The sequence below is a fragment of the Entelurus aequoreus genome, linkage group LG19, assembly GCF_033978785.1.
Source record: "Entelurus aequoreus isolate RoL-2023_Sb linkage group LG19, RoL_Eaeq_v1.1, whole genome shotgun sequence".
In the NCBI taxonomy this organism is placed as follows: Eukaryota; Metazoa; Chordata; class Actinopteri; order Syngnathiformes; family Syngnathidae; genus Entelurus; species Entelurus aequoreus.
The window spans coordinates 37,075,916-37,092,601 of record NC_084749.1 but is presented as its reverse complement, the minus strand read 5'-3'; the positions used below and the strand labels follow the sequence as shown (position 1 = coordinate 37,092,601).

At 41.2% G+C, this 16,686-nt stretch overlaps 1 protein-coding gene across 12 annotated transcripts in view; it reads right to left on the bottom strand.

Moving 5' to 3' along the window:
• The window catches only part of si:ch73-40i7.2 (FYN-binding protein 1), a 67,362-nt gene extending 50,956 nt beyond the window's left edge, over positions 1-16,406 (bottom strand). Inside the window, exons 1-3 of one of the 12 annotated variants that reach the window (XM_062028453.1) lie at positions 16,221-16,406; positions 12,102-12,196; positions 884-980 (exon numbers count right to left, since the gene is read on the bottom strand). The gene's annotated coding sequence lies outside the window, so the exon portion shown is untranslated. Of the gene's footprint in view, positions 1-719; positions 777-883; positions 981-2,316; positions 2,430-4,022; positions 4,043-4,270; positions 4,409-12,101; positions 12,912-16,220 lie in introns of those variants that run through there. The other 11 variants (XM_062028456.1, XM_062028458.1, XM_062028461.1 and 8 more) reach the window with 11 other exon arrangements.
• Positions 16,407-16,686: the final 280 nt, after the last annotated feature.

The following is a 16,686-nucleotide window of genomic DNA, read 5'->3' as shown; positions in this document are numbered from 1 at the left end:
AATTAGGCATAATATTTTGTTAATTCCACGACTGTATGTAACGGTATCGGTTGATATCGGAATCGGTAATTAAGAGTTGGACAATATCGGAATATCGGATATCGGCAAAAAGGCCATTATCGGACATCTCTATTTAATACTTAACATGCTAATATTTTTAGCTAATGTTACAGGTATACACCTGGGCGTAATATTTTTATGTTACTTGACGATCTTGCTAAAATGCTAAATGTTAGCATGCTAACATTTTTACTAGTCTTGTACATTTCAGAATCCGCTTTAGTATGTTGGTAGACTGTGCATTTTGAACCTAAATATCATGAATTGCTAATTGTTAGCATGCTAGCGTGTTTATTTTATTTGTTTAACTTATTTTTCAGGTACACACATCTAAGGCTCATCTATTTAGTTACTTGACCCTATCTTACAAACATGTTAACTATTAGCATGTTTATATTAGCATGCTAACTATTTTATCTCATTTTGCAGGTATAAATCTAAGATTCCTATACGGTTATCATCCCAACATTCATTTTACTGTTCCTACATTCATTCTCCACGGTTGTATGTCCTCAAGCTGTTAAATGACCATGTTATCGGTCAAGTTTTTATTTCACTCTTGTCAACTATTCTGACGGTTTTAATCGTGTGTGTAAACGTAATCTATTTTGTGAATCCTTTAATGTCAGTGGGTTTTTTTTATCTTTTCATATACAAACCACAAATATGAACTTTTTTTTCATCCAATTCAGTTGCATAAATACTCTGCAGCTTCCCTAAGGAATGGTGGGAAACAAGAGACTGGCTTTAGTGTGATAATCCAAACAGGAAAACAGTTTTTGGTGTGCACACACTCAATTAAGTGGTTTGGAATGTGACTCACCACATTTTGTTTGTCCACAATCTTTAAACCGGTCATTGAGCTTTTCAGCCATTCTCTGCTTGTGTTTGCCTTGTTTCCTTACAGCTATTTCCACGCACTGAAACACACAAACACACACACACACACTGTGATCTGACCCTTTAAGTACAAGCATATATAAGCAAAATTAAGACTATTACAGTGTCAACCTGCAAAAGTAGAAATATTCTTTCATTCACACATTCATTTACTTTCCCGTGATCATCGTGTTAAGGGTCACGGGCAGTGGCGGTTATATCTTTACTGAGACCAAGATTGAACTCTTTGACTTTGAAACCAGGCACCGCTCATCACCAGGCCAATACCATCCCTACAGTGAAGCATGGTTGTGGCAGCATAATCAAGACTATTTAAGTTGTTGCTATCCTTTTTTGTGGGGACATTGTTGATTGTCATGTCATGTTCGGATGTACTTTGTGGACGCCGTCATTGCTCCACAGTAAGTCTTTGCTGTCGTCCAGCATTCTGTTTTTGTTTACCTTGGGCAAGACACTTCACCCTTGCTCCTGATGGGTGCTGGTAGCGCCTGGCATGGCAGCTCCCGCCATCAGTGTGTGAATGTGTGTGTGAATGGGTGAATGTGGAAATACTGTCAAGTATAACCCATTTAATTTATTTATTTACTTTGTAGCCAGTTCAGTTTTAGTTTCATTCTGCATAGCCTTCCCTAAGCTTCAATGCCTTTTCTAAAGGGCACTCACCTTTTGTTTATTGTTGATTTAAGCATTATACACCTTTTTACCTGTACGCTTCCTCCCGCTGTTTCCGACATCTACAAAGCAATTAGCTACCGGCTGCCACCTACTGATATGGAAGAGTATTACACGGTTACTCTGCCGAGCTATGGACAGCACCGACACTCAACAACAACACATCATTTGCAGACTATAATTACTGGTTTGCAAAAAATATTTTTAACCCATATAGGTGAAATTAGATAATCTCCCACGGCACACCAGACTGTATCTCAGGGCACAGTGGTTGAAAAACACTGCTCTAGAGAGGGCAGTTGACATAATAGACTAAAAACAAATATCCACTGCAAAGGACACTGGTCCTCAGAAGATATATACTATTTTATTTGGTATATACCAGGGGTCGGCAACCCAAAATGTTGAAAGAGCCATATTGGACCAAAAAAACAAAAACAAATCTGTCTGGAGCCGCAAAAAATTAAAAGCCATATTACATGTGTCATGAGATATAAATTTAATTAAGAGGACTTAAAGGAAACTAAATTAGCTCAAATATAGCTACAAATGAGGCATAATGATGCAATATGTACATATCGCTAGCCTAAATAGCATGTTAGCATCGATTAGCTTGCAGTCATGCAGTGACCAAATATGTCTGATTAGCACTCCACACAAGTCAGTAACATCAACAAAACTCACCTTTGTGCACTCATGTACAAGGTTAAAAGTGTGGTGGACAAAATGAGACAGAAAAATAAGTGGCATAAAACACGTCCTAGAAAGTCGGAGAAAGTTATACATGTAAACAGACTATACGGTGAGTTCAAGGACCGCCAAAATAAGTAGGACAAAACGGCGCTCGCCAAATACTTGAATCAGTGAAGCATGTTTAATATAAACAGTGTGATTTATAACCATTACGGAGGTTTGTGTCATGTTTGTCCTCCTACAGAAACCATACTAAAACAAAAAAATTTATTTTTTTTTCCCCTCATCTTTTTCCATTCTTCATACATTTTTGAAAAATCTCCAGAGAGCCACTAGGGCGGCGCTAAAGAGCCGCATGCGGCTCTAGAGCCGCGGGTTGCCGACCCCCGGTATATACTATCCATATACAATATCTTTCCAATACTCACAACTACTTTACTATCAGAATGTTGACCTTTTAGGCAGTTCATGAGCCAATGAGCTTCATTCAAACAAGTTGTTCCAGTTTCCCTAAATTCCTGTAATGCTCTGCTGTAGAACGTCAGTGACTGAACAACTGGAACAGCTGCACACCTCGAACACAAACACTGTCTCTGATCTGACAAATACGCTGACACGTCACGTAATTTGCACAGCTTGTTTTACCTCAGCGAACACACGCTCAGATTTACCAGCATTCATGCAACATTCAACACTGTTCCATACCAAAACAGATGAGTCGCACAATTGTCATTTTAAGACGGTAGATAAAGCTGCTGAATGCTGAACATTTATGATACTCCAAATGCAAAGAAGCTACTGCCATCTTGTAGAGTTATTTGTTTAAACTACAAGGGGTAGGTTGCCTACAGCCACAGCTATTAATGCTAATGTTTTTGGACTGGGCGCTACAGTAATTAAGTTATTTGCTTTTGCAGTACATATATGTATGATATTGTAGGTACAGTGGTACCTCAATTTAAGAGTGTTTTGAGATAAGAGCTGTCTCTTTGCTTTAAAGGCCTACTGAAATGAAGTGTTTTTATTTAAACGGGGATAGCAGATCTATTCTATGTGTGATACTTGATCATTTCGCGATATTGCCATATTTTTGCTGAAAGGATTTAGTATAGAACAACGACGATAAAGATCGCAACATTTGGTATCTGATAAAAAAAAGGCTTGCCCCTACCGGAAGTAGCGTGACGTAGTCAGTTGAACATATACGCAAAGTTCCCTATTGTTTACAATGATGGCCGCATGAAGTGAGAGAGATTCGGACCGAGAAAGCGACGATTTCCCCATTAATTTGAGCGAGGAGGAAATATTTTTAAATGAGGAAAGTGCAAGTGAAGGACTAGTGGGGAGTGGAAGATGCTGTGAGAGCCGGGGGTGACCTGATATTCAGCTGGGAATGACTACAACAGTAAATAAACACAAGACATATATATACTCTATTAGCCACAACACAACCAGGCTTATATTTAATATGCCACAAATTAATCCCGCATAAAAACACCTAGGTGTTTGTTATGCTAGCTCCTAGCTACTAGCTCGAGCTAGTTATAGCTCGAGCGGGTAATATGGACGGGATCCCGTATATATAACCCGTCAATACAATTCAAACACCTGCACAACACACACACTCACTCAGCCCAAACAACCGTTCACCTAACCCAAGGTTCATAAAGCTTATATATTTAATCAAAGTTACGTACATGACACGCACGTACGGGCAAGCAATCAAATGTTTGGAAGCGCGCGGGTGGGACCTGATATTCAGCTGGGAATGACTACAACAATAAATAAACACAAGACATACATATACTCTATTAGCCACAACACAACCAGGCTTATATTTAATATGCCACAAATTAATCCTAATGCTATCTCCTAGCTCCTAGCTACTAGCTCGAGCTAGTTATAGCAAGCGATCAAATGTTTGGAAGCGCAGCTGTGTACTCACGTTATCGCAACTGTGTATCCAAATCAAAGTCCTCCTGGTAAGAGTCTCTGTTGTCCGAGTTCTTCCATCTTGACTGCATCTTTCGGGAATGTAAACAAAGAAGCGCCGGCTGTGTACGTGTTGTTGCTGACTTCCCTCGCAAAATAGACACTTCGCACCGACAACTTTCTTCTTTGCTTGCTCAGCTTCTTTCTCCATAATGCAATGAACAAATTGCAACAGATTCACCAACACAGATGTCCAGAATACTGTGGAATAATGAGATGAAAACAGAGCTATTTCGTATTGACTTCAATGGTGTCCGAATACTTCCGTTTCAATGATTGACGTCACGCGCATACGTCAACCCTCAGAGGCGTTTCGAACCGGAAGTTTAGCGGGAAATTTAAAATTGCACTTTATAAGTTAACCCGGCCGTATTGGCATGTGTTGCAATGTCAAGATTTCATCATTGATATATAAACTATCAGACTGCGTGGTCGGTAGTAGTGGCTTTCAGTAAGCCTTTAAGTTGAAAGCCAAAATTTGAGTTACAAGCATCTCCGCCATTAGTTGGCATAGGAATTAAACGCTGTAAGAGTCGCCCAAAATATCCGGTGTTACTCGCTAGCGTTTGCTTGTAGCTGCAGATCCATATAACTTGTTTTTTTTAAGCATTGGAAAGAAAGTGTCCACCCTGAGATTGGTAGGTTGTGAGTTCCAAACCCCGGCCGAGTCATACCAAAGACTATAAAAATGGGATCCATTACCTCCCTGCTTGGCACTCAGCATCAAGGGCTGGAATTGGGGGTTAAATCAGCAAAAAAGATTCCCAGGCGCGGCCACCGCTGCTGCCCACTGCTCCTCTCACCTCCCACGGGGTGAACAAGGGGATGGGTCAAATGCAGTGGACAAATTTCACCACACCTAGTGTGTGTGTGACAATCATTGGTACTTTAACTTAACTTAACTTAAGACTGTGCTGAGCAAATGCGGATAAAATTATTTGAACTCAAGAAAAATATAATCAAAAACATGACCATTGATAACTTGTTAGTAGAGATGTCCGATAATGTCTTTTTTGCCGATATCCGATATTGTCCAACTCTTAATTACCGATTCCGATATCAACCGATACCGATATATACAGTCGTGGAATTAACACATTATTATGCCTAATTTTGTTGTGATGCCCCGCTGGATGCATTAAACAATGTAACAAGGTTTTTCAAAATAAATCAACTCAAGTTATGGGAAAAAAAATGCCAACATGGCACTGCCATATCTATTATTGAAGTCACAAAGTGCTTTTTTTTTTTTAACATGCCTCAAAACAGCAGCTTGGAACTTGGGACATGCTCTCCCTGAGAGAGCATGAGGAGGTTGAGGTTGGCGGGGTTGAGGTGAGGGGGTAGGGGTAGCGGGGGTTGTATATTGTAGCGTCCCGGAAGAGTTAATGCTGCAAGGGGTTCTGGGTATTTGTTCTGTTGTGTTTATGTTGTGTTACGGTGCGGATGTTCTCCCGAAATGTGTTTGTCATTCTTGTTTGGTGTGGGTCACAGTGTGGCGCATATTTGTAACAGTGTTGAAGTTGTTTATACGGGCACCCTCAGTGTGACCTGTATGGCTGTTGACCAAGTATGCCTTGTATTAACTTGTGTGTGTGAAAAGCCGTAGATATTATGTGACTGGGCCGGCACGCAAAGGCAGTGCCTTTAAGGCACGCCCCCAATATTGTTGTCTGGGTGGAAATCGGGAGAAATTCGGGAGAATGGTTGCCCCGGGAGACTTTCGGGAGGGGCACTGAAATTCGGGAGTCTCCCAGGAAAATCGGGAGGGTTGGCAAGTATGACTGGGAGACGCAACTGCTCTATACTTCTCCCTACGTCCGTGTACCACTCCGTACAGCGGCGTTTTAAAAAGTCATAAATTTTACTTTTTGAAACTGATACCGATAATTTTCGATATTACATTTTAAAGCATTTATCGGCCGATAATACCGGCAGTCCGATATTATCGGACATCTCTACTTGTTAGCGAAGAAGAATGAGTCTAACGCCATTTAAGAATGCTAAAATAACATCTCAACGGGGGACATTAATCCATGAAAATATGGAAAAGCTGCTGATGGTGTGTATTCTCCAAGGTAAATGCTGCTCATGATAAATTACTTCATAAAACTACTGTAGTTATTAGTATAGTACATGCTATTGTTTTATAAAATATTTCTTTTTCTTTCATTTTTCTTTTTAGTGCTGTTTTGGGAGGGTCAAGCCCCGATTTAATGAATTTAATTTCAATGGGATAAGTTGATTTAAGATACAAGAGTTTTAAAAGCCTACTGAAACCCACTACTACCGACCACGCAGTCTGATAGTTTATATATCAATGATGAAATCTTAACATTACAACACATGCCAATACGGCTGGGTTAGATTAGTGAAGTGCAATTTTAAATATCCCGCGAAATATCCTGCTGAAAACGTCTCGGTATGATGACGTCTGCGCGTGACGTCACAGATTGTAGCGGACATTTTGGGACAGCATTGTGGCCAGCTATTAAGTCGTCTGTTTTCATCGCAAAATTCCACAGTATTCTGGACATCTGTGTTGGTGAATCTTTTGCAATTTGTTTAATGAACAATGGAGACAGCAAAGAAGAAAGCTGTAGGTGGGAAGCGGTGTATTAGCGGCCGGCTGCAGCAACACAAACACGTAGCCGGTGTTTCATTGTTTACATTCCCGAAGGATGACAGTCAAGCTTTACCATTGGCCTGTGGAGAACTGGGACAACAGAGACTCTTACCAGGAGGACTTTGAGTTGGATACGCGGTACCGTGAGTACGCAGCTGCGGCTTCCAAACATTTGATCGCTTGCCCGTACGTGCGTGCCGCTATGTGCATGTCACGTACGTAACTTTGGGGAAATATATGTGCTGTATGAACTTTGCGGAGGTGAACGGTACTTTGGGCTGTGGGATTGAGTGTGTTGTGCAGGTGTTTGAGTTGTATTGGCGGGTTATATGGACGGGAGGGGGGAGGTGTTTGTTATGCGGGATTAATTTGTGGCATATTAAATATAAGCCTGGTTGTGTTGTGGCTAATAGAGTATATATATGTCTTGTGTTTATTTACTGTTTTAGTCATTCCCAGCTGAATATCAGGTACCACCCGCCTCTCACAGCATCTTCCCTATCTGAATCGCTTCCACTGCCCTCTAATTCCCGCAGGGAACCCACAAACTCCACAAGGAATCAAACCCAGGACCTTCTTAATGTGAGGCACTAGCACTAACACCTTTTCCAAGGTGCTGCCCTTTATGGCAACACTTCCTCCTAAAAACCAGCATCCACTCCTGTGGTCATTAGTTTTTGGTCTATTAATTATTCTGTCAGAGGTACACACACTGATAAAAAAAAAAAAAAAAATAGACCTTTTAATGCAAAACACAAACATCCACTGCAAATATTCGACTGGATGGTCAAATGTCTTATGACAAAAACACAAAGGATGTAGTAATAAATGAGATTTTGAGTACTGTACCATGTTCGGGTGTATTCACATGAAAGGTGTTTTTGTGCACATGTTTTAAACGGGATGCGGTGTTAGGGAAAGAGGCAAGAGAAGAACTGAAAGGTTTATAATTGTGGTTGTAGTTAGCCCGTGGTACCCAGACAACCCCCTGCTTGGGAGTTAATTAAGTGAGTTTGTGTGTTGGGATACAAGACGCCAAGCCTAGAGGCAGTTGTAAAAATAACTTGCTTTTCCATCACAGTAACTACATGTGGTAGACTATAATAAAGAATCAACAATAGTTGCATGATAAACATAGATCAGTGCTATTGAACTTGTGGACCGAGGGCCAAATCAGGCCGGGGTATGACACGATGCCGGACTCAGAGTTCAGTTTAAAACTTGAGAGACAAACATTTTTGCAGCAAATTCCTAAAAATACTATAATGCTCCTGTTGGATAGAGGAACTTGGACCACTGTAAACACATTGGCTGATCCTTGCATTGACATTTTAACCTTGCTAGCAAACAGAGAACACTGGGGTCCAAACTTTTGATTTACATAACTGAGGCATTCCTCAAGGCACCCCTTTAGGTGCTCTCTTTTTTGGCAGTTACATTACTTTTTTTTGTTTACTTCTGATGCAGTTAGTAGTCATTTGTTCAACTTCTTCAGTTATACTTGTGGTGTTCCTCAAGGTTCCGTCATAGGTCCTCTCTTTTTCATCATTTGGGCTATTTAACTGGCGAATCGCTTGCGTTCATCATCCATCCATTTTCTACCGCTTATTCCCTTCGGGGTCGCGGGGGGCGCTGGAGCCTATCTCAGCTACAATCGGGTGGAAGGCAGGGTACACCCTGGACAAGTCACCACCTCATCACAGGGCCAACACAGATAGACAGACAACAATCACACTCACATTCACACACTAGGGCCAATTTGTGTCATCATGTCTTTTCAAATAGCTTGCTGCAGTATTCTGTACTGCCGTTTTTAGACGCGTCACACCTAGAATCTACGACAACTCTGAAGAAGTACACGTCAGCCGAAACCGTCCTCACTTACACAAAAAAGTTTGAAGTTCTGAACATAAGCATATTGCATCAGTTCAGTTGAAAAAACTTGTGAGTGTCTGACATTTTTGCAGCGTAAAGTGTTGTCCTAGAGATTATTTTTGACTAGCTTTTTTTGCAGAAAAAAGTCCTTAAAAACAGCAGAGCGCTACAGTAACCCCGACAAAATAAACCAAATTCAAATGTCTACTTTAGAGGACGTTGGTTCTTCAGATTATTGAAAATAAGACTACGGTACAGCTGCTATGCTAAACTGTAACGGCACACTACCTGGTGGTGGTGGTGCATGATATAATCTGACCGGGCAGCACAGGTAACCTACTTTAGTTCCATTTTTGTAGTGGCATTATAGCGTCCTCAAAAATCGAAACATTTAAAGCACGACTGAAGTTTGCCGTATTTCCTTGAATTGCCGCCGGGTATATAGTATGTACATGCCTCGATTTACCGCAGGGTCAAACTCGTTTCGCAAAATAATTAGCGCATGCCTAGAATTACCGCCGGGTCAAACTCGTTTCACAAAATAATTAACGTATGACTAGAATTACCGTCGGGTAAGTCACGCACCTAATACGTTTTATATAATTGCAATTCTTATTATTAATATTGTGTTAGTTTGTAGTGGTGGAGAGCTGACTTTTTGTTGTTGGAGTTGCGTCTTTCAAAGCGCTTTATTTTGAAAAAATGTTTTATTAATATAGCTGCGTGTGTCAAATGAGTAATTTTGATGCAGTTGTACGAGTAACATTTCAGAAACAAATCATGAGGTAATAAAACCTGCTAACAGGCGGTAATAATGTTATTTTAATTGCCTTTTCAGACCCAAACAAAAAGAACTCCCGGGATGATTCATTGTGCTTTAAATTTTATTGCGTCATTAAGCGATGTCATGATGGTATCCTTATATCACACTCAAATTTATAAGCGCATGCCTAAATTTACCGCATGCCTTTGGTAAGCGCCGGGGTGAGAAGAGGTTTTAAATTAATTACCGCCCGGGCGCTAATTCAAGGAAATACGGTATGCATGTTTTTGTTAGAATAATCATGTATATATTATCACACAACTTTATGCTTAAGGGCCGTTGCTATAGTTATTATCAATTGTGCTGAAGCTGTATTTTTCTATCTGTGCAAAGCTGGCAATCCAAAAGATTTCAAGTCGTCTCGTATCAGTGTTGTGTCTAGACTCGGCCTGCTGACTGCCAAGGCCCAACATCGAGTACCGGGGCGCAGACAAAGCAGAGACGGGGCGATATCACCAGCGTCAGCACATTTGCATTTTATTAATAGTCATATATTGTGTCTAACTGGAGCTGTTGAGATTACCCCCCTCAGCGACAGCTTCAGTGATGTAACCAGGGACCTCCCAAATAAATAGAGGAAGCACGTGGGCTGGACTTTTAGAACGTAGTTTGGATCTGTAACTAGAGTACAGCCCAAAACACGTCTCTCCTCATATGAGCCAAATTGAACTCTGTCTCTGCATGATTCCTTGCTTCTCGTCTCTTTAATAGATGTCATCAGTGTTTGAACCTGAGTTTTAAATAAAAGGAACGTTAATGGATTCATAAGACCTTTCAAAATCGTATTTAAGACGGGCTTTTAGTAGAGTTTTAGACATTTTAAGGCCTTAAATTCAAATTGTTGGGTTTAAGACTGTTTGAGACTTTTTTTTAAGACCCTGCGGATACCCTGGCTGCCCGGGTAATAGTGAAGGGAGAAATCCGGTCCCCTGGTCCCTAGCTGTCTGAAAATGTGGTCCCTGAATAATTTGGTTGAGTATTTTTGACATAGACCTTCAGCTTAAAGGCCTACTGAAATGAATTTTTTTTATTTAAACGGGGATAGCAGATCTATTCTATGTGTCATACTTGATCATTTCGCGATATTGCCATATTTTTGCTGAAAGGATTTAGTATACAACAACGACGATAAAGATTGCAACTTTTGGTATCTGATAAAAAAAAGGCTTGCCCCTACCGGAAGTAGCGTGACGTAGTCAGTTGAACATATACGCAAAGTTCCCTATTGTTTACAATGATGGCCGCATAAAGTGAGAGAGATTCGGACCGAGAAAGCGACAATTTCCCCATTAATTTGAGCGAGGATGAAAGATTTGTGGATGAGTAAAGTGCAAGTGAAGGACTAGTGGGGAGTTGAAGCTATTCAGATAGGGAAGATGCTGTGAGAGCCGGGGGTGACCTGATATTCAGCTGGGAATGACTACAACAGTAAATAAACACAAGACATATATATACTCTATTAGCCACAACACAACCAGGCTTATATTTAATATGCCACAAATTAATCCTGCATAAAAACACCTGCGTGTTTGTTACGCTAGCTCCTAGCTCCTCTGCTAGCTCCTAGCTCCATAGAACACGCCAATACAATTCAAACACCTGATCAACACACACAATCACTCAGCCCAAAAGACCGTTCACCTAACCCAAGGTTCATAAAGCTTATATATTTTAAAAAAGTTACGTACATACGCAAAAAAAAGTTGCGCACATACGGTCAAGCGATCAAATGTTTAGAAGCCAAAGCTGCATACTCACAGTAGCACGTCTGCGTCTTTGTCATCCAAATCAAAGTAATCCTGGTAAGAGTCTGTGTTGTCCCAGTTCTCTACAGGCGTCTGTGTATCGAAGTCAAAAGTCCTCCTGGTTAGAGTCTCTGTTATCCCAGTTCTTCCATCTTGACTGCATTTTTCGGGAATGTAAACAAAGAAGCGCCGGCTGTGTACTGTTGTTGCTGACTACGTTCGAAAAATACGTCCATTTCGCACCGACAACTTTCTTCTTTGCTTGCTCAGCTTCCTTCTCCATAATGCAATGAACATGATTGCAACAGATTCACGAACACAGATGTCCAGAATACTGTGGAATTATGAAATTAAAACAGAGCTTTTTCGTATTGGCTTCAATGTGGAAGGCATACCCGTGTTCGCCGGTCTACGTCACGCGCATACGTCATCCTCAGAGGCGTTTCGAACCGGAAGTTTAGCGGCAAATTTAAAATGTCACTTTATAAGTTAACCCGGCGGTATTGGCATGTGTTATAATGTTAAGATTTCATCATTGATATATAAACTATCAGACTGCGTGGTCGGTAGTAGTGGGTTTCAATAGGCCTTTAAAGCTCAAAAAAAGGGTGAAACTCTCAAGCAAACTGTTTCTGAAGTCATACCATTTTTTTTTGGTAATTTCCAGGAAGCTGCAACAAATTGAACTGTGATTGCAACATCAACAAGGTTGTACCTCTTGTGTTGGAGGACAGCCATGTTTCGACGCCGGCCTGCCCTAACACGGGACATCCCCCTGCGGGTTGCTGCGTCTCCATCACACTGGAGCAGCTGGAGAAAAAAAATGATCTGAGTAAAATTTGGATTTAATTACAGAATTTAAGACGAGTTTGAGATTTTGACGGCCACAAGAGTCACCTGCTTTGATTATGTCCCAGCGCTTTCCACGCATAGATTAAAATGAGTCAGGGTCAAAAGTGGTCTGAGAATCCCTGGTGAAACATTAACATCCGCCCTGAAGTTCACGTTAATGAGACCTCTTGAAGATACACTATATTCCCAAAAGTATTTGGCCACTCATCCAAATGATGAGAATCAGGTGCCCTAATCACTTGACCCGGTGTAAAAAATCAAGCACTTAGGCATGGAGACTGTTTCTACAAACATTTATGAAAGAATGGGCCGCTCTCAGTGATTTCCAGCGTGGAACTGTCATAGGATGCCACCTGTGCGACAAATCCAGTCGTAAAATGTCCTCACTCCTAAATATTCCAAAGTCAACTTTATCATAAGAAAAGTGAAGCGTTTGGGAACAACAGCAAGTCAGTGGTTGACCTCGGCACTCTGACCCCGTATCTCAGTGACTGTGTCACAAACCTGGGGGTAAAGTTCGACTCAGATTTTAAATCCGAAAAACAAATCAGCAGCGTCGTTCAAAAAAGCTTTTATCAATTACGCCAAATAGCGGAAGTGAAACCGCTTCTATCAGGACATGATCTCGTGAAATGAATCCACGCCTTTATCTCGACTCGTCTTGACTACTGCAATGCCCTGTACGTAGGCATTAGCCAGGCCTCCCTCGCCCGCCTGCAGCTCGTGCAGAACTCTGCTGCTCGTCTGCTAACACGGACCCGCAGACGTGAGCACATCACCCCTATATTAGCGTCCCTTCACTGGCTCCCTGTGCGTTACCGAATCAATTTTGAACTCCTTTTATTTGTTTTTAAATGTCTAAACAACCTCGCGCCGACATATCTCTCCGACCTCCTTCAACCTTACTGCCCCACCCGATCCCTAAGATCAGCCGATCAACTGCTACTGACGGTCCCAGACAAAAGGCTGGAGCTTAGAGGTGACAAAGCTTTCGCCGCTGCTGCTCCCAAGCTCTGGAACGACCTACCTCTTAGTGTTAGACAAGCCTCCTCTCTTCCTGTTTCTAAATCTCTCTTAAAAACATACTTTTATTCCATGGCTTTTAACACTGAGTGATATCCATCCTGCAATGGCGCCCCATAATACACCTGCTGTGAACCTGTTTTTATGTTTTATTTATTTATTTTTTATCGTGTTCTGTTTGTGTTGTGTTTGCTCGGTTCTCGTATTATCTTTTAACCTGCCCATTGTACAGCACTTTGGCTACCCCTGTGGTAAATTTTAAATGTGCTTTATAAATAAAGTTGATTTGATTTGATTTGATAGGCCACGTAAACTGACAGAGAGGGGTCATCATCATCATTGGCAGTCACTCGTAGTCGAGTATGACTGTCCTCAGAATGGATGGATTCCCATTCGGGAGGACGCCTGCGCGTGACGTCTTTTAGCGTGGGGAGACTGATGCGCCTGCAGCCACCACACGGTCCTTGGCAGAGAGGGGCCTTGATCCAGTGGCATGGATCCATGACGACTGGAGACCACTCTCTGTTGCAGCCTTCATCCGCCTTCAGTGCCGTTGTGACATGCAGTGTCATCCTCCACCACTTCCACCGTTGAGGTCTTTGAAATGCTATTCAACCCATAGCTGGGACCCTGACAGGTACTACCACCCCGGGTCAGAGTGGACCTGGGAGCAATGATGACTGAGGGGTAACTCCACCTTCCCCAAAACTCCCAAACTGAAGCCTCATCACCGGATGCAGTTTTGAGTCATACCCAGGACAAAAAAGAAAGGATATCACCACATGGCTCAGGAACACTTCAGAAACCCATGTCAGTAACTACAGTTGGTCGCTACATCTGTAAGTGCAAGTTAAAACTCTCCTATGCAAGGTGAAAACCGTTTATCAACAACACCCAGAAACGCCGTCGGCTTCACTGGGCCTGAGCTCATCTAAAATGGACTGATACACTGGTGCATTATGAAGCCTAAAATACCACAACGGAGACCCCCGGACTGTTGAACAACTTAAGCTGTACATCAAGCAAGAATGGGAAAGAATTCCACCTGAGAAGCTTAAAAAATGTGTCTCCTCAGTTCCCAAACGTTTACTGAGTGTTGTTAAAAGGAAAGGCCATGTAACACAGTGGTGAACATGCCCTTTCCCAACTACTTTGGCACGTGTTGCAGCCATGAAATTCTAAGTTTATTATTAACTTATTCAGCGGATGCTGAAGCGCATAGTGCCAAGACTTTCTGCACAGTCAGTTGCTACAGAGCTCCGAACTTCATGTGACCTTCCAATTAGCCCACGTACAGTACGCAGAGAGCTTCATGGAATGGGTTTCCATGGCCGAGCGGCTGCATCTAAGCCATACATCACCAAGTCCAATGCAAAGCGTGGGATGCGGTGGTGTAAAGCACGTCGCCACTGGACTCTAGAGCAGTGGAGACACCTTCTCTGGACTGATGAGCAGAGGTGGGACCAAGTCATTGCTTTGCAAGTCACAAGTAAGTCTCAAGTCTTTGCCCTCAAGTCTCGAGTCAAGTCCCGAGTCAAGACAGGCAAGTCCCGAGTCAAGTCCAAAGTCAAGACTGGAAAGTCTCAAGTCAAGTCACAAGTCTTGCATTTTGAGTTTCGAGTCCTTTCAAGTCCTTTTAACCACAGACTAATATTTTTACACAGATTGTGTATGCTTTTAAAACACTGTATTTATTTATTAAAACAAGTGCATTTGAAATTGCAAGAAAAAAAATAGTGCTGACATTGCAATTCATAACAGCACTATTAACAGTAATTTTAATAGTTTAAACAATTTTAAACATTTAACTCATTCCTTTACAGAATAAACACATTTGCAAAAACAAACATTAACATACTATTGGTTGTATTTTATGAAAATAATATTACCACAGAGTTGAGAAGGAGCAAAGATCTTCAATATTTGTATGTGAAAATCACAAATAAATCTTCTGGGGGAGGATGACGCCCCTACAGGGGTTTGGTTTACAAACTTTCAGCCCCACCTAAAACAAAATTCACCAGCCGCCACTGATTATGATGCATTCTCATTTTAGGCAAAATATAAGACAATACTTTCTTAACAGTATAATTGTAACCAGGAATAAGTCTTCAAGTAACAATATTCAAATACTAACATTGTTGGGTAAAACAGCATTTGGTTTTATTCTGAATGTAGTGAAACAAATTGGTGGTTTTAGCTGATATAAAGACTTTCAGGTGTTTATATATGTTTAAGTATTTGGCAGACGCTTTTATCCAAAGCGACATACATAAAAAATACATACATAACAATCACTGTAAACATGATCATTTAAGGGAAGAATGTAATACAAAATATCAATACAAAGTGTCAAGACCGAATAAACTCTCTGCTGCTGCAGCAACAGAGATACAGTCTATAGGTCCCTAGGATATATAGATATCTAATGTATTCATACATTGTTTATGTAGGATATACGCATGTATATATAACCTAATCATATTGTTTCTTCAATTTAAAAATAGCTTACCGTTTTTTCCCCCTTCTCTGGGATTATATTCCCAGTTTTGATCTCGGACGTCTGGTCAATTATAGCGTATAAGAATATTATATTACTGTTAAGCAAACTATGAATAATAAAACTTGCCAAAACATGTGTCCGTTATCATAGCTACACGTATGACAAAAAAGCGCGTGAAAATCAGTGGTATTCAGTGAGGTAAAATGAATTAAATGCGCTGACAGTTCATTGCTCCTGACGAATGAATTGCACTGAGTGGAGCGGATCACCACTCCAAGATGGCGGCCCCGCGTCTCGTCTGCGCCAGTAGGCAGTAGCGCTCAATGCTGCGTACCCTTAAAACATGTCTATGGTTATAACGTTAGCAGTGAGTTTACAGCCTCACTGATTTAACTACACAGCAAATAAAAGTCATGTTACTTAGCCAATAAACGTTATCTTACATTCAAAACTTACCCTTCTTTGGGCAACTTCAAATGTCGAACGAAGTTGGAAGTTGTTGCGTCTCCGTCTGTAATATTCGAACCGCGTGATTTGCATACGCAATTCGTTTTTTGTTGACCAAGTCGTAGTTTTTATACCCGAACGAAACCAACTTTGGCATAATTGTTTCTCTCTGCCGCATTGTTTGACAACTCTTGTTCGGTGGTTGTCCTGCAATTTGATTGGATGAATGCTGTGTGATGAAAACAACGTATAACTAATTTGATTGGCTATTGTACTGAGAGCACACCAGCTGACAGGCAGCACACACGCTGATAGACAGACAGACACGTATAAAATGAAAGATATGGAGCGCTCCCAAATAACTTTTTAAGCTTTGGGTTTTGGGGAAAGTAGCAAGTCATGTCAAGTCAAAAGGCTCAAGTCCAAGTGAAGTCACAAGTCATTGATGTTAAAGTCTAAGTCGAGTTGCAAGTCT